This window comes from Notamacropus eugenii, chromosome 6 (assembly GCF_028372415.1).
Source record: "Notamacropus eugenii isolate mMacEug1 chromosome 6, mMacEug1.pri_v2, whole genome shotgun sequence".
NCBI classification, from domain to species: Eukaryota; Metazoa; Chordata; class Mammalia; order Diprotodontia; family Macropodidae; genus Notamacropus; species Notamacropus eugenii.
In genome coordinates this window covers 48,750,621-48,775,020 of record NC_092877.1, presented here as the reverse complement: position 1 = coordinate 48,775,020, position 24,400 = coordinate 48,750,621, and the positions used below count along the sequence as shown (strand labels likewise).

The 24,400-nt window shown below is 37.2% G+C and overlaps 1 protein-coding gene across 12 annotated transcripts in view; it reads left to right on the top strand.

The window, feature by feature from the left end:
• The window catches only part of CTBP1 (C-terminal binding protein 1), a 456,292-nt gene that overhangs the window by 36,575 nt on the left and 395,317 nt on the right, over nucleotides 1-24,400 (top strand). For 9 of the 12 annotated variants that reach the window (XM_072619932.1, XM_072619941.1, XM_072619931.1 and 6 more), the window contains exon 2: nucleotides 11,059-11,105. The exons of 2 other annotated variants lie outside the window; for them this stretch is intronic. The gene's annotated coding sequence lies outside the window, so the exon portion shown is untranslated. Of the gene's footprint in view, nucleotides 1-6,929; nucleotides 7,029-11,058; nucleotides 11,106-24,400 lie in introns of those variants that run through there. One more of the 12 variants, XM_072619933.1, reaches the window with a different exon arrangement.

The window sequence follows — 24,400 nt, the reverse complement described above, 5'->3', positions numbered from 1 at the left end:
ACTGTTAGATCTCAGTAATTAAGATTAATGGACCTATATGATAATCTGAATCTGTGGAAAATAGAGAATTGTATTATTTTTAAGTATATTAGCTGAGGATAGCATTTTAGGGCAAGACTTTTGTCATAGCTATAATAAGAGGAGAGAACTCATTTTTAAAATTTCATGTTAATAATTCCTGTACTAAACTATTTAAGTAGCTTTTTCTTTCAGTTAGGTTGAACCAGTTCTCTATGAATTTGCTTAGTATGCCCTTTTTACACAGATAGCATAATTGTGAAGTTTACACTAGATAAAAATAAAATTCTTAATTCCAGAAGAGTGTTGTCCTTGGTGTTTGAGGACTATGTACAGTGTGACATGGCAGACCAAAAACTAATGTTATTTCTGGCTGGATTACAAGAGGCCTACTGTCTAGAACAGAAGAAACATTAACCCTACTCTGCTCTAGCCCAGTCAAATCATGTCTGCAGGATTCTTGTCACTTCTGGGTGTCACATTATAGGAAGGTCATGGATAACCTGACTAACATACAGAGCAGGATGAATAAGATCGGGATGGTAGGAGACTGGAGATCGTTTTTTTTTTAAGTTATTGAATTATTTTATTCTCCAGAATTTTGAACTGTGAGGCAAATTACATCCTTTGAGGGCTGAGGAAAGTTACCATTGGGGAATTATCTTTGTTTGCATTGTGGAGTGCAAATACTAATTGTATTCGTTGGCTGAGCAGTGCTTCCTCAGCTCTAAAAGAGCCCTGTCCCCTCCCATATGAACCATCCTGAACAGTGGCCGTTCTTCTGTGAGCTTCTTTGTGAGAGTAGGCCCAGGGGCAGTAGTTCCCTCCTTACACATTAATTTTCAGAGGACTGATGCTCATGGAGTGTGCATTTGTCCCTTCTATGAGGTGGCCAAACAAAAAGGGAGACCTGGGAGTCTCCAAAAAGGGGAAGGAAATATGATAGTGCTTTGGAGAATCACAGTCAAAACTCTTGTCAGCTGGTGAACAAGCGTCTTCACTTGCAGTCCTGAAAATGGAAAGCAGGGCAGAATATGAGAAGCATTTGCTCGCTGATAGCAGCTAAGCAAGAGTATGTCTCGAGGGGACATTTGTTATTCCATTTCTCCTGTCCAGGGATTCCTTACAGATGCTCAGATTGCTAGTCTTCCGCACAGTTTACTGAGAGAACTAGACATAGTGCACTGGGTGCATTTGCATAGTGCAAATACCTGTCTTCAGGTATTTGAAGGGCTGTCAGGAGGAAGAGGGAGGATACTTCTCCTTTACTCCAGAAGAGCAGTTGGTAGGAGTTATAAAGCTACATTTCAGATTCAGTTGAGGAAAAACTTCCTAACAATTAGAGCTTTCCTAAAATAGAATCTGTTAATTTGGGTGGCAGTGGGTTCCCTTTTAAGAGACTGAATGACCACTTATTGACGGGTAGAAGGCTCAGGTAAGTGACTCTTAAGAGTGATCTCTGAGGGCTCTATCTGCTCTGAAGTTCTGTGATTGTCTAAAAGTGTAGGAAAGTTTCCCCAAGTTTTGTCAGATTTTTTTTAGCCACCCCTACTTAATTATGGGCCCATGTCAGATAGTCTCTGTATAGAATGCACATTTTTAAATCTAATTCAACAAGCTTTCATCCAACAGCATGCTATAACCTGGGTAATACATGTTTTCATCTACTTTTTAAAAAAATTACAAATGGCTAGATGAATCTCTTTGCCATTTCTGTTGATTTACTGAAAAAGGCATGATGCTCCAGGGCTCATCTTAGTAACATTTAGTGGAAAGTGTACTATATCTGCTTAGATCTTGCTTTGAATTCTAGTTCTGCTAGGCAAGTCATTACATTTCTCTGGACCTCAGTTTTCTCTTTTATGAAATTAGAAGGTTGCACTAGATCTCCTTGTATGATTTTTTAAAATCAGTTAATAAACTTTAGTAAACATCGAATCTGCCAGGCATTCTACTAGACTCAGGGATTACAAAAACTAAACTGAAAGTCTTTGCCTTCAAGGACCTAGAGTACTATTAGGGGGAAACAACACAGACACATACAAGTAAATAGTGTATCAGGTGATTGATTTTTCACAGGGCTGTGAGAATGGACAGGGGGAGGGGAAGTGTCCAGAAAGGTCTTGTGTAGGAGATGGTACTCAAATTGATGTCTGAAGGAAGGAGTGGATTGTAAGAGGCAGGGAAGAGGAGGAAGGAGTGCATTCTCCCCTGTGCAAAGTCACAGAAGTAGGAAATGGAATGTCATGTGTGAGGGACCCAATTGGACTGAACTAGAGAGTATATGTGTTGAAAAGGTTGTGTGGAGCCAGGTGGGGAAGGGCTTTAAATACCCAGCTGGGCCATTTGTACTTTATTCTACAGGCAGTAAGCAGTTGCTGGAGCTTTTTGAATAGGGGAATGACATGACTTCAAGGCTATACTTTAGTAACATCACTTTTGCACTTGTGTCAAATTGAGCTCTCACTATTGGAGAATGAAGAGATTGGAGGCAGAGAGAACAAATAGAAGAGTTTTGCAGTAGTTCAGGCAAGAGGTGATGAATGATTGTAGAGAAGGGGATGAATGTAAGGGAGGATGTGTGAGTAGAATAGACAGTATTTGCCATAGTGTAATATGTGCTTAATTAATGCTTGTTGTCTTGATTGGATATGTAGGTGATAGAGAGGAAAGTCAAGGATGACTCCACTGTTAAGAACTTTGGTGACTGAAATGGTGACTCTCTTGACAGAAATAAGGAAGTTCTGGAGAGAGTGGGTTTGGAGGAAAGATAGTGAATTCTCTTTTAGATGTCTTGAGTTTGAGATATCCTATGGAAATGAAATGTCTAATAAAGAATTGTTGATGTAGGACAAGATATCAGGGGAGACAGCAGGGTTGTATATAGAGATGAAAAAAATCCTACGTATAGAGGTGATCCATTGGCATTTATAAACAGCATTGAAAACCTTTGCTATCAATAGTGAGTTCTTTTATTTGAACTCTGTATAGAACATCCTCCAAATTTGATCTCTTTCTACAAAATGTTGACACTGAAAAAATGGGGGAAAAATGTTTACTCTGTCACCGTTTACTAAAGAAATTTGGCAAAGGTAAAACAGTTGCCACAATAAAGAGGCTAAAAGAAGTCAGAAACTGCCTATAGCACTACACTTTGTCTCCTTTTCAAGTCACTAGAATAAAGGGCAGCTCTGATTGAAACTAAGAGGCAGAAGATAAAAGCTATAAGCAGGGTTATCTCTTGAAACAGTCGAGGAGAAGAATGAGCCTGTAGAGTTATAAAGAAGAAATCTGACTCACCTAGATCATTTAGAGTATATTTTTACTTGAAACAATGAGGAAAATAAGAAGCAAAATATAAAACAGAAGAGATAACGTTAGTGTTGAATAAATGATTTTTTTATGTCAGTTGATCAGATTTTACCATCTTCATACTGGGTTACTGTGAAAGACATTGCCCATGGGTTAATGGCCAGTTATGTAATTTAAATGTACAGTTTGTTATCAGTTTGTTCTACACATTTTTATAGGTGGCAATCTCTAGTGCATAGACCAAAGGGTCTACTCCCACCCCAGAATTCCCCTCCAAGGAAGTCTGCCCTCCTAGAGAATGTCTTGCTTTGAAATATTTGTTCTTATGGTTTGCACTAATTACATCTCTACTTTTTTGACTTTCCTGGAAAGTTTGTATCTCAACTTGGCATATGAATTTTTTTGGGCTCCTTAGGCATTTTTCTCCACTCTACTTGGTAGACTTGACTATGCACTGATCTTAGTTTGCTTCCTTCTGGCTTGCCTTCACTGTGTTACCTTCTGACATTTGTTGGTATTTTTCCTTTACTGTCACATCGTTCAACCCTTTCCGCTGACTTGAGTTAGTGGCTGCTCTTTGGGTACATTAGTTCCATATAGGTATCAAATGAGAACATTCTACCTGTTTCTTGGCAATTCTTTGAGCTGACATGTTAGTGGAATAATATTGTTGATTTCTCTTCTGGTTCATTTTAACAGCTTTGTCACCTGTTTACTTCCTGATTTAGAATTTATTGATGAGGGACTAGTAAGTTGTTTCACAGGATATTTTAAAAAACTTTATGTAAATGTGTGTCATCATGAATGTGAAACTGTTAATGGTATTGATGATTAATAACTAACCCTTCAACTTCAAAATATTTTTTCCAAATAGTAACAACTCACATCCTAATATCCTTTTAATACAAATAAATTATAATATAGTGCTTTGACTTTGGGGAGTTTAGTTGCTTTAAGATCCTAAGTACTCCACAAACTTTTTAATCATTTTTGTAGTGCCATAAAATTTCCATTTTGCAATGTTGTTATGTCTGGCTACTTGACAGAATTATCTGTGTTAATTAGAATATAGCAGCTGCCACTGCTTTTTTTATTATAGAAGCTAGAGCAAGTTGATGGCTTTCATTGATGATTCAATTGTATTACAATTATATTATAGGTTTATATATAATTATGGTGAATCATCATTGAGAGAGGAAACACCATATTTAGACTTAACACCTCAGTCCCTGAAGTACTATGGGAAGAATTTTTTTAAAAAAATGTAATTTAGGAATATGGAATGCCAGCTGGACTAGACCAAGGACACTCAAAAGGAAATCCCTACTGGAAACAACATATAATCTGGAGAGCACTGAAGCTTAGCATCTCAAGTTGGAAAATACCAAAAGAATGGAAAAATTATGCACTACGTCCATACTCCCCAAATCTCCCATCTTGACAGAATCTTTATCTTAAATAGATTTAATGTCTTTTGTTGTTATATTACCTAGTTTCTGTTTTCCTTCCTTCCAACTACTCAGAATCCCATCCCTTATAAAAAATAATTTTTAAAAAATAAAAAGAAAGAAAAAATCAGTAAAAACTAATCAACACGTCAAAAAAAATCTGAAATTATATTCAGTATACTACAGCTGTGGACCCTGATGTCTGCAGAGGAGCTGTGTCCTCTCCTGGGCCACGCTTGTTTTTGTTAAGTATATGACATCTAGTTTCAGTTATTCTGTGGTTGTTATTCTTTACATTTACATGGTTAGAGTCTATGTTATTATGTGATATTTCTATGTTGTTTTTGTGGTTACATTTTAAGGTTTTTTTCTTCCTCTGCTTATTTCACTTTGGTTCACTTCATATACATCTTGCTACACATGCTCTTCATTTCTTAGAGAATAGCATATTCCATTATATTTATGTGCCACAATTTGTTTAGCCATTCCCCCAAAGACGGACATCTACAGTGTTTTCACTTCTTTCTGTAGGGGTCATGAGTCAATGAATCCTAGTTATCCATTTTATCGTAGTTAGCCCTGATACCTTTATCAGGTGATAATACCTCCATTAAGTCAGTCAGAGGTATGATCCAAGTGTGAATACAGCTAGACACTCCTAGTCAGTCAGTCAGAGTTTTTATTTAGGTGAGAAGAAATGGAGTGATATTAGGCAGGAAGTGTATTTGAATGATTGAAGACACTTCATTCCAAATTGCTTTCCATATTTACATTTCTACTAGCATTGCATTACTGGGTCTATCTTTCCTCAGCCCCTCCAACATGGTCTCTTTTTTTTGGCTTTTATCATCTTTGCCAGTTTGCTGATTATGAGGTGAAATTACATGGTTGTTTTGACTTGTATTTCTCTTATTATTGGTGATGTGGAATATTCTTTCATATTAGCTGTTAATATTAATTTTATTTTTGCAAAAGCTTTTCCATTTCATGCAATAAAATTAATCTATTTTCTTTTTAATTGCTTCTTTTCTTTGTTAGTTAATAATTCATCCCCTATCCATCACTGCAAGAGGATATAATCAACTTTTCTTATAATTTTTTTTTTTTGCTTTAATCTTTAACATGCAGGGCATATATCCATGGTATATTTATTGGGCAAAGTGGTGTGAGACATTGGTCTGTGCCTAATTTCTGCCAGACTGCTTTACAGTTTTCCTAGCAGCTCCTATTAACTAAGTAATAATTTCCTAGGTGATTTATATTTTGGGGTTTATAAACACTAGACTACTCATTCTTCTTTGTCTAGTCCTTATAAAATTCTGATAACAATGATCAGCACGCCTGTGGAGAAGATCCTCTCACAAATGATTCTGAGTAGTACTTCACATCATTGTAGTCACAGAGTTAGCTAAAAGGTATGGAAAACACCCTGTGCCCGTGTTAATAATCAAGAAGCATCTGACTCAGCAGAACAGAACAAAGCCTCCAGACCTTTTCTGTTGGACCTCAGTCTATCATTCATATGTTAAGCTCATACAAGATTCCTTGGCGAATATAATAACTACAAAGATAACTGTCCAATGACCCTCTATTTATTCCTATTAAACAGGGCATGAAATCAGGGAAAATATGTTTGCTATATGTGTTTGCCACAACCATGGAGTATGGGCTCATGCAGAGTCCAAATGAAAGAGGGTTCTGTATATAATGGTAAAATCAAGTCAAGTCAACAAACATGTTTTAAATGCCTACTGAATGCTAAGTGCTTGGGATACAAAGAAAGGCAAAAGACAGTTTCTGCTCTCAAGGACTTGTAAACACTTTTGTTTGTGCTAATTATATCAAGCCCCAGTGTATTACAGAGCATCTTCAATAAGATGTATGATTTTTCAAAACAGATCATCAGCTCAGGAATCCAGTTAAACAGATAAAAAAATGCTTATAATCCACATTTATGACATGCAGTTAGAAAGCTCATCCATAATTTTAGTATGTAAATACACATATTTGAGATAGACATTGCAGGTATTCAGCGAGTCAGGTCCAAAATTGATTAGGAATAAGTAGGGGTGGATTACATTTGGGAAATTGTGCAGTTTTTATTCAGTTGTGTCTGACTCTTCATGATCCCATTTGGTGTTTTCTTGACAGAGATACTGGTGTGGTTTGCCATTCCTTCTGCAGCTCATTTTACGGATGAAGAAACTGAGGCAAACAGGGTTAAGTGATTTGCCCAGGGTCACACAGCTAGTAAGTGTTGCAAACCAGATTTGAATGGAGGAAGATGAGTCCTTCTGACTCTAGGCCTGGCATTTTTATCCATTGAGCACCTAACTACCCTCATATATTCCTTAACAAGGGCCTAATGCTCTATTTTATAGACAGGCCTAGGCACCCTGTCTGCTTTAAAAATCCTTTATAATAAGCAATATACCAGTATGTTACTTAAGGTGTATATTAATTGATTAAACTGTGGTAATGAACTAATAACTCCATGCAATTAAATTTTATTTATTCTAAGAGATTCTCTGTAGGGAAGAGTGGCTACTATACAGCAAGATACAAGCAAGCTATTGCAGAACAGAAAGCTAGAGCACTAGAGAAGGCCTTTTCCACTAGACTCGGCCAGGTGATATGGTGAATCCTTTGGGTGCTAAAAATAAGATGGACTTAGTTAAACTGTTGAGTGTGAATCATTCATTCAATCAACAGGCATTTGTTAAGAACCAGTTGTATGTCAAGTGCTGTGTAACCATTCAGACTGCTAAGGTAGACTGAAAAAGCCCTTGCCTTGAAAGAGTACTTATTCCTCTGGGGGAGGAATATAGGACACACACAAAGATCAGTCAATACCAAGCTACTGCTGAACGAGAGGACTTCAGGGGAGTCAAGGTAGACTTTATATAGGAAATGGCACTTTCTCTAAGGATGCTTGATGTTCCAAGAGGCAGAAGTGAAAAGGAAGACCAGTCTAAAAGAGATGGAGGTGGGAGATAGCCTGTCATCTCTGGAGAGCAGCAAGGCAGCCGATTTACCTAGACTAAGTAAAGAGTGTCAAGGAGAGTGATTTGCAGTAAGTCTGGAAGATCACCCCAGAGATAAATTATGAATGGCTTTAAAACAGATGTGCTAAGTGATCAACAGAAAAGTTTATATTATAGCCCAGAGCTTCTTGAGGAGAGTGACATGGCTGGACCTCTGCTTTATAATGATCACCTTATTAGTTATGTGGAACATGGTTTAGAGAGAAGCAGATTCTGGACATGGTAACAGGAGGGAGCTGCATCTAAGATTGTCACATACGCTCAAATTATTCCAAGCTAAAAAGTAATGATAGTTTGCTCTGTAACCCCATGACTAGACTGGAAGGCCTGCCAGTAGGAGGTGCTTTCCCTGTTGCCTTCCCTTTAGTTCACCTCCTTCACCCCACCCAATCCTGCTCTGGCAAGAGTGACTTGGCTACTCTCACCTACTGAATAAATTGGGAGCCATTAATCCTTCTGGTGGGATGGAAGATCTGCCAAGGAGGCAGGAGGTCCTATGGTCTTTACCACTTGCTTTTAGCTCTTCCTCTAGGCAGTTATCTGACTTCTGCTACATACTAACCACCTCAGGTCTTGCTACCCTCCCCAGCACCTGAATTCTCTTACATATGTTGCATAGTAATTATTTAATGAATACCTGTTCAGTCACTCATCTCAGGTTTATAAGGTAGGAGATAAATACCTTCTGTTTTCATGGTGTATCATATTTTACAAGCCTTTTACAGTGTCTTTGCTTGATCCTTCTCACAGTTTTGTAAGCTGGGCAGAGTTGATATTATCACTTTTAGTCAATGAGGAAACTGAGGCCTACAGAATCTTATTTGTGTCTCACCTAAGGGATAAAGCTGAAATTCTAATTCCATTTTCCTGACTTCTCTGGGAAAGTTCTTACGAGGTCTTAGAACTCTTCAGCAGCTCAACTCAGTTGCCTCTCCCCTGTGATTCCTTTTATAGAAGGCTCCCACCCTTCAGGGCGGGGACTAGCACCCTTTTTCTTGTTTGTATCCTTTACTTTTGTTACAATGCCTGACACATAGTAGGCACTTTAAAAATGTTTATTGAATTGAATTGAATATATCAAGTTGTCCCTCCCAAATTAACTTGGTCCTATCTGTGTTAAGCTTTATGTAAATTAACTTAAATTTTTTTTCCTACTTTGTTTACCTTTCCCTTTTAACTTCCCAGGATCTTAGTTCACTAGTGTTGAACTGTATAATTTCAGAATTTCCTTCTACTTTTCAGTCCTATGATCTTCTTTTCCTTCTTTCTCAGTTCTTCACATTGGTGTCCCCATGTCTTCCTTTTCCTCTTCTAAACTCAGACATTAGCCTCCAGATTTTAAAGAGTAACTTATTCAGTTGGTTGTTCTTAATATATTATTTTACTGCATGCTTTTTCTCTTTGATGTGTGTAAACATTCATCCAGAACCCAACATTTAAATGCCTGCTGTATGAAGAGTACTAGGATTAGTAGGGGACAAGATTTTGATAAAGATACATCCCTTGCCCTTCAGAAGCTTTCAGTATAATAAGAGTATATATAATTCACGTGCATAACCTTGCTTCACACTGTTATTGTTGGTGCATTGGTGGTGGGGATCGTGTCCATCTTTCGTTGCCAAAGAAGACCATGCCATCAGAGAAATAATAACATGACTTGCACTTGACTTTGTTTTGAGTGAGGGAGGACTGTGCAAGTCACCAGCCTCACTTCTCCTCCAGAGCCATCTGAATCCAGTGACCAGATATTCCTCAGGATGACTGGTGATGGCCCAGGATGCACTGGGAGATGTTGGGCCCTTTAGGCCAAGGTCTTTGCAGGTACTCACTTAGGGTGAGGCAACACCCATTCATTGGATAGGTCTGTTTAAGAAGTTGCTAGGGCATGGGCCGTGTAATGAGGTCAAGAAAAACAAAGACATTAGGCTGGGTGGGAAACAGCAACAGTTACTGTTGATAATCACTGTAAAGGTAGGAAGGTCCAGGAGCCCTTGGCAGGGGGCCATTGGGGTCCCAGTTTCAGAGTGCAGTAGGTTTAGGGTTTTTGGAGAGGACAGGACAGGGGACAGGACAAAGGACAGGAGAGAGGAGAAGAGAGGAGAGGGGAGGAGTCAGTAAAACCCAAGTCAACTGGGCAACTTTCAGGCATCCAAATTTACCTTCCTTTGGAGAGAAGGAAGAGGGGGAGGGGGAGGCATACAGGAGAGGAAGTGGTGAGGTACCCAACTAGCATTCAGCCATCTGCATCTACTTACAGGATCGTGTTCATCCTTTGTTGCTGAAGAAGACCATGCCATCAGAGAAATGATGACATGACTTGCATTTGACTTTGTTTTGAGTGAGGGAGGGCTGTGCAGGTCACCAGCCTCACTTGTCCTCCAGAGCCATCTCAGTGGGGATAGAGATTTCCTTAGAGGAGATTTCAAATTAGGGTTTTTAAAATAGAAATTTGATAAAAAGCAGAAGGATTCATTCTGTGCCCAGGTAAAGTTGTGAGCAAAGGTCCAGGTGTTTGAGAGAGCAGGGCATGTTGGAATAGGAGTGGGGAGCTGTGCCAGTCTTATGTGACTGGAGAGTAGGGTGTTTGTAGAGGAATTATATGGAAAAATTGCCTGGATGGGGTAGCACTAGATTGTAGAAAGCCTAGAATGCCAGGCAGATGAGGTTTAGCTTTACTCATTAGACAAAAAAGGGTCATTAGATATTTTCTGAGTGGATAAATGGCATGACTAGATAAGTAAGAGAAGTTATTTCAGCTGTGGAATGAATCATGGTAGTAGGAAGAGCTGTAGGGAGGCTATTGCAGCAGTGCAGGTAATGGGGATTTGTATGGAGCAGGGCAGGGGGGTGGCAGCCATCTTAATAAAGAGCAAAGGAGAGGTGGTAAGAGATATTGCAGAGATGGGATCTGTAGGGCCTGTTCATTTTCCCTAGGAGAATTGCGGGGGAGAAGAAAGAGTCAAAGATAAGCTTAAGGTCATGAATGTGGGAGACTGCATGAATGGTGGTACCACAAATGGTAATTGAAGTCAGACAGAAATAGTGCCATTATACTTTGCTAAACATTATTAATTAACCTTTGTATGAAGGGGCAGAATAATATGACATACTTCTTTGAGAAGGATGTATGTGGGATTCAAAAATGGTTTAAAAAATTTTCAATTGATATAGAAATCTTTAAAAATTATAAGCATTTAGATCAGCACTAATTTCTTTTCCAATATGCTTATCAACAGGACGGAGTGGAGTGCTTGTGATTCCAGTCCTATCAAGACCAGGGAAGGTCAGTATTATGTATTCATGTTAACAATGCTGCTGATCTTTTTGTGTTATATAGAAAGGTGAACATAAATGGCCACCGAAGAAGCTTATACGCTAGGCAACTCCACGAGACTGGCAGACTTCACAAAATGGGATGGGATCAAGCAACACTAAGTAGTACAAAGGGTGATTGGGCAAAAAGCTTCAAAGTACAGTAGTTTTTATTCTTATAGTTTCCAGGAAAGCTTTGCCTTGTGTAAATCCTTCATGTATTACAGAACTGCTTGTTGTGATTAGTACTTGAAGCATTTCATAGCAAATGTGAAAATTATTTTTCTAAATTTTAAAGGAACAATACTTTTTAATAAAATATTTTGAGAGGTAGATGAGGTACAGGGATTATGTGTCTACTGGACAGATCTATTTTCATGAAATCCTCTAATTTTCATGCTAGTGTCACTTTAAGTAAAGTGGAAGAAGGATGAACAAAGCCAGGTATCTCTTGCAGAGTAGATCAAATGCTCCACTTGGTGTCTGGAAGATCTGATTTCAGATGCTGCCTCATACAATTCCTTGCTGTAGAACCCTAGGCAAGTCACTTGGCTCGTCTGTTTTTTTAATTTCAGAGGAAAATTGGAATTCATTTTAATAGTAATTTTCGATTGAATATGGTAGAATATGTTTTTTCACTAATAATATGAGTGCTGAGTTTTTTTAAACAAATACTTCTTAATGGTTACTCTAAAGACTAAATGTTAATACCACCTGCTGATACATCTTTTTTTTGTCTAATGGAGAAGTGGCGATTATTGCCTTTAAAATATTAGGATTTTTTGAAAAATGCATGATAGGAAATAATTTTAGGATGCAAGGATGCTATTGTTTTTCTTGGTAAGGAACTTCTTAAATGAATTGTGATGACTTCAAAAACTAGAATAGCTCCTGGAGAGTCTACATCATCAGGCAATAAGTGATTTGGGTAGTGAAGTGTTGTTTCTGTTAGTGAAAGTGAGGCTTTGCCATGAAGTACTTCACAGGAAAATTGTGAAACTAAGGGAGAAGCTCCCCCTCTTTTCTGAAGAGTGGAACTCACCTTGCGAAGGTTTTCTTTTAATAGCTTTTTGTAGTTTGTATTCAGTGTTGGATTCTCAGTTGCCAGTGGTATTGCAGGTTGGGGTGGGTAAATTAGAAAGGCTTCTGATATTGTCAGGTGATGATGCTAAACTACCTACATATGGAGAGTATCACTGGGGACTGGCTCTAGCAACTCATGAAGTGTATACTTTGGAATGGGGAAGGGGAACTGTGATTTGCTTATATCAGGGGTTTTTAACTATTTTTGTGTTATAGAATTTTTTGACAACCTGGCAAAGTCTGAGGGCTCCTCAGAATACTATTTTTAAGTGTATAAAATGAAATACATAAAATTTTAAAGGAAACCAATTATACTGATGTACTTGAAATATTTTAAATAATAAGGTAATAGACCCCAGCTTAGAACTCCCTGGCCTACATCGAGTCCGTGATGAAATTACAGATCCATGATGTTTTGAAGTGTAATCTATGTGGAATCTTTGGAAGGATTGTTGAGATCTTTGAAAAGATGTTCTAGATAAATCCAAGCAAATAATTATTTTTGTTAGTTTTCATTATGATTATCCAAGATCAAAAGTTAATTTACTATTCAGAAGTTGAATATTCTTCATTGAATGTTAATACTGGAATATGAGAGCTTGTTCCTTTCATAGAGTTCAAAGAAATTTGACATTACATGTATCACTTTTCTTTAATCATTGCAAAATAGGTATTCCTCTTTATGAATAGATAGGGTGTCAGAATTTTTCCAACTTATGTAAAATAAGCCACCTTTTTTTCAAGTGGGACCCCGATTTTGGTGAGAGAGGATGATGAATACCTTAAATTAGTGATAGTATGCCCTGTTAGTGTTTAAAAATAGTTTTTAAGGGTTGATCTAAAGAATATTTGACATAGTGGCAAATAAATGTATTTGAAAAGTTCTTAGAAATACCAATTGTAGGTATATATTAGCCTTTTGAGGAGTTAGGGGCTAATATATTTCCCAGTGGAAGGCTATTATAGTAATGATATTTAAGTAGCACGGACCATTTGTCACTAAGTAAGAGTTTAAAAGAAAACCTACTTTTTAAAAAAAAAAATTCTTTTTTAAAACATTGGAAACCTGTAGTTGCTAAAGCAGAATGAAGAAAGGGCAGGACCATGTACAATAGAAATTTAGTGGGCAGAGGAAGAATATTCCATGACAAAAAAAAAAAGTGAATTTGTGTCTAGTAAACAACCTCAGAATTTACCTAAAGTTTTGAGCAGTAACTTTATTTTGGAGGTAAATACATAATTTGGCAAGGTGAGTGCTTTGAAGGACAATAATTGTTTGAATGCATAAACTGTAGTATGTTTGGTGTCTGTGTTTGAGTCTCATCACTTCATAGTCAGATTGCCCATTTTTTAAAAAATGGTTGATTAAAAATAGTTGAAAAGTGTTGTCATGGTGGTACAATGCAGTCTTATAAGGTAATGTACAGTACTTATGGCTGAGATGGTAAGAATCTTTCATAAATTTTGGGCTTGGGTCCTCAGCGCTGTTGGCCTTTGAGTTTGGCCTCCATTTAAGCAAACAATCTAAGATCTAAGACTGACAGAGTGAAACAGTTACATAATGACAGAGCAAAGGCTAGAAAATTGAGTTTTACCTCCTGCATTTTAAAGGCAGGTCTTGGATGACAAGAGTGCAAGGTAAACTTCCAGTGCTGATGACATGGCAACATAAGATAGCAGAAGGATTTCCTACTTTATAATTCAGGAAAAAAAAAAAAAACAGAACCAACAGCAAACATAGCCAGTTGGTCCTTATTACTGCCACTTGCTATAGGAAAAAAAATGAATTAACAGGGCAGTAAAACAGTCCTTAATTCCACTTTACCATTGCTTAATACAAAGAGCATAGATCTATCACGTCACAGTTGATCATTTTAGTCCAAACATGGGCACACTAGTGTGATGTACGCCACTAAGTTTTTGGCTTCCCTTTTATATATGTTGGATCCAGGCTATAAGTCAAATGATCTATATTCTTGTAGCATAACTTGCCCAGTATCTCTTTACATCATAAACTCTGTCAGTTATGTGTAACAGTCATGACCTTCTGAGGACCCCTTTATTTCTCTCAACTCTGCAGTGATCTAAGAATTCTGATATTGGTAGTTACAGAAGAACAGAAACATGGGGTCCTCCAGCTTGCCCTGGAAATAATGCTATGCATAGTCTTGCTATATAATTGCATGCCAAATGAAAAGACATCCCTGGATCAATTTTTCAAAAAGCCATGAGGTGACCTAACTCTTTCCAAGAAATCTTCTCAAAGACACCTGTCAAAGTCTACCCCAGAAAATATTTTGAGTGCCGTGATCCTGATAGGAGTGCTTTCACCTTCTAATTTGTTGCAGTAATGAGAAGACAAATTTAAAAAAGAAATTTAGCTAACAGCTTTGTATGAAACACTGTGATGTATGTCAAGTGCACTTTTCATGTATTTAGTGACTATTGGCTTTTAAAATTATTTGATGTACACTTTAAAAAGCTTTATATGAGCATTTGCATTAATTTCTGAAATTCCATTTAATTCATTAAACATCAAGTACCTACCACGTGTAAAGCACCTTTCTTGGTGCTGGAGGAGATAAAGATAAAGCATGGTCCCTAACCACGAAATGATTTTTTTTTAAAATTGGCCATCAGGCCTCAAGTTCAGGATGCTGCTTATTATTTTAATATTGTTTCTTTTGGAAAAAATGAACTTTACACAAATCATTTTGACTTAAAATCTCCTTCCCAGGAATATAACCTGCTTTCACTGTGAGGACTCTTCGTACTTTTTCAGTTTCAGTTGTATATTATTTGATATTTTAGTTTTGCTCTTAGTAGATTTCTTCATACATGTGATAAGCTTTTGAAAAGCCATGCTTTCTTCCTTGTTAAAGAGCATAGGAAGTAATTTTCTGTGTTTGTATGCCAAGAGAATTATTTACAAGAAAAAAATGAGAATTACAGTTCTTGGCTTCTCCTTTTGGAGAACCTTAAAATGGATATAAAATCATAGTTGGTGATCTGGGACCAGAGTGCAGGGGGGCTTGGGTAAAGAAATCCAAAGAGGCATTTTTTCTGATGAGTTGAGGTCTCTTTACTTATGGGCACCTTTTCACTTTTCGTGCTCTGTTTGGTGAACTTACCTTGAACAAAAGCTTGCCTTCTGCATGCTGTGCCAATACCATAGGACTGTCCCTAGAGTGCTGCCAAGTTATATTCAGCTCCATAAAGTGACTGGAAGAGCACAGAATACATACCCCTTTGTATCTGCATATGTGGACCAATGATATAATTTATTCACAAGAAAGTTTCATGTTAAAATGTTATTGCTATCCTTCAAGCTTTCATTTGTTTTCCCTTCTCTGTTTTGGCTCACTTGCATCTTTCTGTCATTATCCCTGACACAAATCCCTTCAGCACAGAGTAGAGAGACTGAGTGAGAGGCAGTCCAGAGGAGGATAGTGAAGGTCACTGGGAACCTTGACTGTGTTACTTACTGTTTGGAGATGGTGTATTCGTTTAACTCAGAGGTCACCTTGAGCAGTGATTTCAAACTCATTTTGAGCAGACAGTTTATTGTTGTTTGTCTCATCTCATCTCTTTTTCTTCCATTGTCAAAGTGATTCATTGTATGTGGGGTTTTTTTTTTAAGTGACTTGTGTCATATCAAAAAGTTACGCATTGAGCCAAAGGCCATTAGAAGACTTTCGCAGAAAAGATGTAGGTATCATGTGATTAATTCCTTTAACAAACATTTAGTATATGTATAGAATATACAAAGTATGCTCCTTAGCAGTAGGGGAGATGAAAAGACAAAGAAGATATGATTCCTGCCTTTTGGTAGCTTACAGTTTAATAAAGAGATAAAACATATAAAGTAACAGTCAAACAAAATCAACATGACAAATGTTACCTTTTTGAGAAATCATACAGAAAAAGCCACAACAAAATCTGTGAGTTCAGGGTGCACAAACAGGTAACATTTTAGTAGGAATTTCTTAAAAGAAAACTGGGGATCATGTTTTTAAAGAAGGAGGGATCCTTTTTTTTCCTCAAAGCTCTTTTACATTTCTCTGTCTACAGCCTTGCCTGTTTCTATCTTTTCCTGGCTCAGCATGTTTCCTCCAAAAACATGGTGACTCAATTTTTAAAATTACTTTTGGCTGTAGCTATCTGGTGATAATCAAGGGTAACCTGACAAAGCACTTGGCTCATTCTGAACTGCTACCACTGGTTCCTAAGGGCAGACAGGTCAGTCACACCAGGGCCTACCCAGGCTTCTTCCTGCAGCTATACCTTCTGTTTCATCATCTCTGGTAGTTCCTCTGACCTAAGGAAGTCAAGCAGAACAACTTGTGTTTGTCACAGCATTGTCAGAAGGAACTGGAAACGTCAACAGTAAAGAGAAATGTGCTGAAGTTTTTACCTGTTTGCTATGTAAATTTTTACATGCTCAGAGTTATATTGTGTGTGTGTGTATTTTCCCAATCATATTACAATATAATTTTTTCATATTCTGATTTTGACCATTTAGAGGTTTGATTATTTGGGCTGGATTTTGCCTTAATCAGTAAAGAAAGAAGAAAACAATTAAGTCAATGAATGTTTTGTTTTTGAAACAGCAGACTGACTTTAAACATTTAGAGGTATTATTTACTCATAAGCACTTATAAACTGCTACCTACTCTACAAATGAGAACTGTTACCATCATCATAACAGAAAATGTCATAAATATTCGCAATACAGTAAAACCACAATGAATGCCACAAAACAATCCCTGAGACTAATTAGAGGAAAGGTAAGCCAGAATTAATGAAAAAAACCTGAATTACAGACTTTTAAAGAACCGTAACATTAATAATTTCCAAGTCAATACAAAGAACAGCAACCAGCCTAGAAAACCTTTTACCTGAGAGAGATGTCAGTTCAGTGAATAGCTGTGATTTGTAATGAGCATGTCATAAACCTATACCCAGATTGTACGTGTTTTTGATTATATGGGTTTTTACAGATATCCCAGGTTTGACACGTTTTCGGTAAATTAATCTCAGGTCATTGTTAAGACAAGTTTGTGGTCAGCTTTAGTTTTATCTCAAGCTTCCATTAAGTGTAGAGGTTGGTTGAATACCAGACGTTTTCCAAAAAAGATTAGCAAGAGATTTACATTTATTTATTCAGTAAATATTTATAGAGTACATATTCTGTGTAAGTCATTACTGAATGCAGTGGACAATATAATGGATGACACAGTGAATGGAACTCTTTGTCTAAAGGCAGGAAGACTTCAGTTCAGATTTGGCCTCAGGCACACACTTAACTGTGTGACTTCTGGGCAAGCCATGAATTACGCTTCTGTGTGTCTCAGTTTCCTTAACTGTAAAATGTGGGTAATAATGGCATCTATTTTCCAGGGTGGTTGTGAGAATCAAATGAAATAATATTTGTTAAGCACTTGGTACAGCGCTTGGCATATGGTAGACACTTGAACGCTTGTTTTCTTCCTTCCTTCCACTTGCCCAGTGGTGCTGTTTTCCAGAAATGTGTATTTTAGTATATAAATCAGCCTTTTAAGAGTTTCTCCACATTAATAACATTTCTACTTTGTCTTTAGTTTATTAGCATTGCCCTAGGGCAGCAGCAATGCCATCATCATTTACACTGGAGTAACCCTAAGGCCAACAGGTCAGCCAGCATTTTTTTGAGCACCTGCTGTGTGATAGGCACTGTGCTAAGTGCTGAGGATACAAAGAAATCCAAAAAAAAAAAAAAATCCCAACTGCCCTTGTATAAAGGCGGAAACAACATAGAAGCATCTATTTAGATATGCAGGCGAGACATGGGATAAATTGGAAATGATCTCAGTGAGAAGTTACCAGCATTAAGTATTGAGAAAGGCTTCTTGTACAAGGTAGGGCTTTAGCTGAAACCCAAAGGAAGCCAAGAGACAGACAGAGAGTTCTAGCCTGGAAGTGAAAATGAACTATATTCTGTTCCAGCAGAGGGTAATTGAGGCAAGGGTGAGGGTTAAGGAGGGCGATGGAATAATAAAATGAGAACCAGATTTGAATTCAGGGGACCTGAAAATGCCTCTACCTTTGTGAGCAAAAGTCACTTCCTCTCTCTAGACTTTGACTTCCTTATCTTTAAAATGAGGAGGTTCCGCTAAGCCCCCTTCAGTATTTTAAACGTATAATCCTCCAAACAATTTGATATTTGCTAAAAAATAGAGTAGTGGACCAGAGGAATATTTTAGGTAAACAATACAGACTAGTGAATGGCCATAGTGATCTGGTGTTTGATAAAAATAAGGATCCAAGCTTTTAGGACAATAATACACTATTTGATAAAAATTGCTGAGAAAACTGGAATGCAGTTTCTCAGCAACTAGGTATAGACCAACATCTCATACTATTTACCAAGATAAGGTCAAAATGGGCATAAAGAGTGATATAAGCGAATTAGGAGAGAATGGATTATCTTCCCTGTCAGATCTATGAATAATATAAAAATTTATGACAAAATAAGAAACGGAAAGAATTATGGAAAGTAAAATGAATAAATTTGATTACATTGATTATATTAAAAAGCTTTTCTACTGACAAAACCAATGCAGCCAAGATTAGAAGGAAATCAGAAAACTGGGAGAAAATGTCTACATCAGGTTTCTCTGATAAAGTCCTCACTCAGATATATAGAGAACTGAGTCAAATCTATAAGCACACAATGGATATGAAGAGATAGTTTTCAGAAGAAGAAATCAAAACTATCTGTAGTCATATGAAAAAGTGCTCCAAATCATTATTGATTAGAGAAGTGCAAATTAAAATAATTCTGAGGTACTACCTCAATACCTGCCAGACTGGCTAATGTGACAGAAAAGAGAAATGGCAAATATTGGGGATGTAGAAAATTTGTGGCACAAATACACTGTTGGTGGAGTTGTGAACTGATCCAACCATTGTGCAGAGCAATTTGGAACTATGCCCAAAGGGCTACAAAACTGTGCATACCCTCTGACCTTGCAATTTTACTTCTAAGTCTATATCCCAAAGAGATTTTTAAGAAGGGAAGGAACCTATTTGTACAAAAATGTTTATAGCAACTTTATTTGGTGTGGCGGCAAAGAATTAGAGATTTAGGGGATGCCCATTAATTAGGGAATGGCTGACCAAGTTCTGGTATATGATCGTGATGCAGTGTGTGTGTTCATCCTTCATTGCCGAAGAAGACCTTGCCATCAGAGAAGTAATGACATGACTTGCACTTGACTTTGTTTCGAGTGAGGGAGGGCTGTTCAGGTCACCAGCCTCACTTCTCCTCCAGAGCCATCTGAATCCAGTGATCAGATATTCATCAGGATGACTGGAGATGGCCCAGGATGAGGCAACTGGGGTTAAGTGACTTGCCCAAGGTCACATAGCTAGTGAGTGTCAAGTGTCTGACGTGAGATTTGAACTCAGGTTCTCTTGACTCCTGCACTGTTGCTCTTATCCACTGCACCACCTAGCTGGCCTTGAGATGCAGTACTATTGTAATATAAGAAATGATGAGCAGAATGCTGTCAGAAAAACCTGGAAAGGCTTATGTGAACTGATACAAAGACAAGTGAGAACCAGGAGAACGTTGTACACAGTAACACCACTATTATATGATGATCAGCTGTGTATGACTGAAGCTATTCTCACAATGATCCACACAATTCTGAAGGACTTAGGATGAAAAATGCTCTCCACCTCCAGAGAAAAAACTGATGGAGTCTGAATGCAGACTGAAACATACTTTTTTTTTTTTGATTTACCTGGATGCAAATTTTATTTATTTTTTTATTATTTTTTTAATGTTTAACAATCTCTGCCATACAATTGAGATTTTATCCCCCCACACCTACCCCCCACTACCCCCCTCCCTCCCCACGACTGCATACAATTCTGTATAGGTTCTACATATACTTTTCTATTGAGTGTATTTTCACTATAGTCATGCTATGTAGTCAGACTAAAATAAATGAAAGAAATCATATAACAAATCAAAACATGATACACAAAAACTTACACATACACAAACATGATCTGCTACATTTTGCGAATGACTTCCATATTTCTTTCTCTGAGTGTGGAAGGCATTTTGCCTTGAGAGCCACCATTGGGATTTTTTTTTTTTTAAGAAGTTCTTGCGTTATTACAAAATTCCAAGTCTACCAGGAAAAACTCTCGCACACTGTGGTCGTTGCTGTGCACAAAGTTCTCCTGGTTCTGCTCCTTTCACTCAGCATCAGGTCATATAAGTCCTTCCAGGCCTCTCTGAAGTCTTCTTGTTCATCATTTCTTATGGCACAATAGTACTCCATTACATTCATATACCATAATTTATTCAGCCATTCCCCAATGATGGACATCCCCTTGACTTCCAGTTTTTGGCAACTACAAAGAGTGCTGCTATAAATATTTTTGTACATGTGGGACCCTTTCCCATTTTTATGATCTCTTGGGGATATAGTCCTAGTAGCGATATTGCTGGGTCAAAGGGTATGCACATTTTTGTAGCCCTTTGGGCATAGTTCCAAATTGCTCTCCAGAATGGTTGGATGCGCTCGCAGCTCCACCAACAATGAATTAGTGTTCCAACTTTCCCACATCCTCTCCAGCATTTATCATTTTCTTGTTCTGTCATGTTTGCCAATCTTATAGGTGTGATGTGGTACCTCAGAGTTGTTTTGATTTGCATCTCTCTAACCAATAGTGATTTAGAGCATTTTTTCATATGATTATAGATATCTTTAATTTCTTCCTCTGAAAATTGCCTGTTCATATCCTTTGACCATTTATCAATTGGGGAATGACTTGTATGGTTATACATTTGAGTCAGTTCTCTATATATTCTAGAAATGAGGCCTTTATCCCCGAGCTTAGCTGTAAAAATTCTTTCCCAATTTACTACATCCCTCCGGATTTTGGTTGCATTGGGTTTGGTTGTGCAAAAACTTCTCAGTTTAATGTAATCAAAGTTATCCATTTTGCATTTCATAATGCTTTCTATCTCTCCTTTAGTAAAAAATTCTTCCCTTCTCCATAGATCTAATAAATACACTATTCCTTGCTTCTCCAGTTTATTCATGGTATCAATCTTTATACCTAAATCATGTACCCATTTGGACTTTATTCTTGTGTACGGTGTCAGGTATGGGTCTATGCCTAATTTCCGCCACACTGTTCTCCAGTTTTCCCAGCAATTTTTGTTAAACAGTGAGTTCTTATCCCAGAAGCTGGGGTCCTTGGGTTTATCAAACAGAAGGTTGCTATATTCCTTGCCTACTGCGTCTTGAGTGCCAAGTCTATTCCACTTGTCTACCTCTCTGTTTCTTAGCCAATACCAAGTGGTTTTGATAATTGCTGCTTTATAGTACAGTTTGAGGTCTGGTAGCGCTAGGCCACCTTCCCAAGCATTTCTTTTCATTAGTCCCTTTGATATTCTGGACCTTTTGTTTTTCCAAATGAATTTTGATATTATTTTATCCAGCTCTAGAAAATAATTGTCTGATAGTTTAATTGGTATGGCACTAAATAAGTAAATTAATTTAGGTAGAATTGTCATTTTTATTATATTAGCACGGCCTACCCATGAGCAACTAATGTTTTTCCACTTACTTAAATCTGACTTTATTTGTGCAAAAAGTGTCTTGTAATTGTGTTCATATAATCCCTGGGTTTGTTTTGGCAGGTAAACTCCTAAGTATTTTATACTGTCTACCCTAGCTTTAAATGGGATTTCTCTTTCTATCTCTTGCTGTTGGACTTTGTTGCTAATATATAGGAATGCAGAAGATTTGTGTGGGTTTATTTTGTAACCTGCAACTTTGCCAAAGTTGTTTATTATTTCAAGTAATTTTTTACTTGAATCTCTGGGATTCTCTAAGTAGATCATCATATCATCTGCAAAGAGTGATAACTTAGTTTCTTCTTTGGCTATTCTTATTCCTTCAATATCTTTATCTTGTCTAATTGCTACAGCTAACATTTCTAGTACCATATTGAATAATAGTGGTGATAATGGACATCCTTGTTTCACCCCTGATCTTATTGGGAATGCATCTAGCTTATCCCCATTGCATATAATGCTTGCTGATGGTTTTAGATAGATACTGCTTATTATTTTATGGAAAGTTCCCTTTATTCCTACGTTCTCCAGTGTTTTTAGTAGGAATGGGTGTTGTATTTTGTCAAAAGCTTTTTCTGCATCTATTGAGATAATCATGTGGTTTTTGTTAGCTTTGTTGTTGATGTGATCGATAATGCTAATAGTTTTCCTAATATTGAACCAGCCCTGCAATCCTGTTATGAATCCTACCTGATCATAATGAGCATACTTTTTTTTAAACTTCATTTTATTTTATATTTTTGGTCTGTATTTTCTTTCACAACATGGCTGATATGGAATATGTTTTTCATGACTACACATGTATAATCTATGTCAAATAGCTTATCTTCTCTAGGAGAGGGGAGGGAGGGACCAAGAGAATTTGGAACTCAGAATTTTTTAAAAGGATGTTTAAAATCATTTTTACGTGCAATTGAAAATACATATAAATTTTAAAAAATAAAATTATTCTGATAAGGGAAAAAATTAAATATATGATTTGATGTCTTTTTTTTTTGTAAGCTCAGTACATACCTACCATGCTCTCTTGAATGTTGTACCTACTTAATAAACTTATTAAGATGTTAAATTGAATCAAACTGAATTGTTCTGCTGTAAAAATAACTTGAGGCCTGTGGAGCTACACTCAACTGTCACCCATTTACGTATGTTATGGACAAACTGGACTCTTAGTTGTTTGCCAGACTCGATATTCTGTTTTCAGTCTCACTCATAGGTGACCAAATGGCATATGTACATTTCCCAAAACTAGAATACATTCCATTCCCTTTTCTGCCTCCTAGGGTCTTTCTCTTCTTTTAAAGGCTATCTATCTGGGCCACCTCCCCTAGGAGTGTTCCCTTCATTTCTTAGACTCTCACTCTTCTCAAATTCCTGCGTATCCATATATCTATAGACTGGTTTTATCCCACCCAGGGGCATGTTACTTTATTGTACCTTTATTATTTTTTTTCTTCCCTTTATGTTCCCTGTGCCTTCTACATAGTAGGTATTTAAATGCTTATTGAATCGAATTATTCTTCCTGCTCCTGCTACAGTAGAATTAACACTGGAACCAGGCCCAACCCAGAGTGTCAAACTTCCTTGAGGTGGAGGTCATTCCAGTAGCAACATAGGGGAGAAGGCTGTTCCCATGGTGGAGGACAGAGGAAGACTGAGATGGAATTCAAACTATATTACTTTATAAGGAAAAGTTAAGTTGTGATACTTTGCCATGTAGATTTCTATGCTGATGCATACCATATGTGATTCCAAAAGATGCCTCAATAGCAGTAGGAAAAAATTATCCTGTACTCTGAGGGAATTGTTTCTTTAATTTCAGTAGCTATTTGTAGTCCAACATTTGTGTTACAACATGTGAGTCAATTTAATCTTAATTTGTTCATTTCAAAGTTAATTTATGCAAAGATGGCTACAGGACAGAATCTGTTCCAACAATTGCATTTATCAAATTTCCCTAAGAAATTTTTCTATTATATGATGCTCTTTGATATTAAAAAGATCACAGATATAATTTGATTGCAAAAGCATCTGACTTTAAGTGATGGAATGCAAGTTAGAATGTTGGTCCTGACATGATTTCTCCAGTGGCAAGTCATTTCATCTCTTGAAGCTTCAGTCTCTTCATCTATAAATAGAAGTTCTTGCTGCTTGCACTATCTACCTCTCACTGCAAAATTGTTACTTTTGAAATCATTCAAATCACTGGAGAGATGTGAGTTGTCACTATTTAGTGTCTCCTGCAAAGGAAAGGCTATAAGACAGCCACTCAAAGGAACCTGCAATATAGTTGGAAGGTAAAACAAACAAACAAAAACCCCCGGGCTGTCATTAGGGAAGAATTAGAGCATTTTTTTCCACTCAGCTCATGTACAAAAAGTAAGGTTCCCAACTGTAAGCTGCTAAGCAAAACATTGCTCAGAGACCTAAGGCCACTGCCTGCTGATGCTCCAAAATGATTTCTGTCGTTGTTTTAAGTGGAATCACATTAAGCATATTGTATTTTAAAGCCAATTTATATTATACTTAGAAGAAGAGAT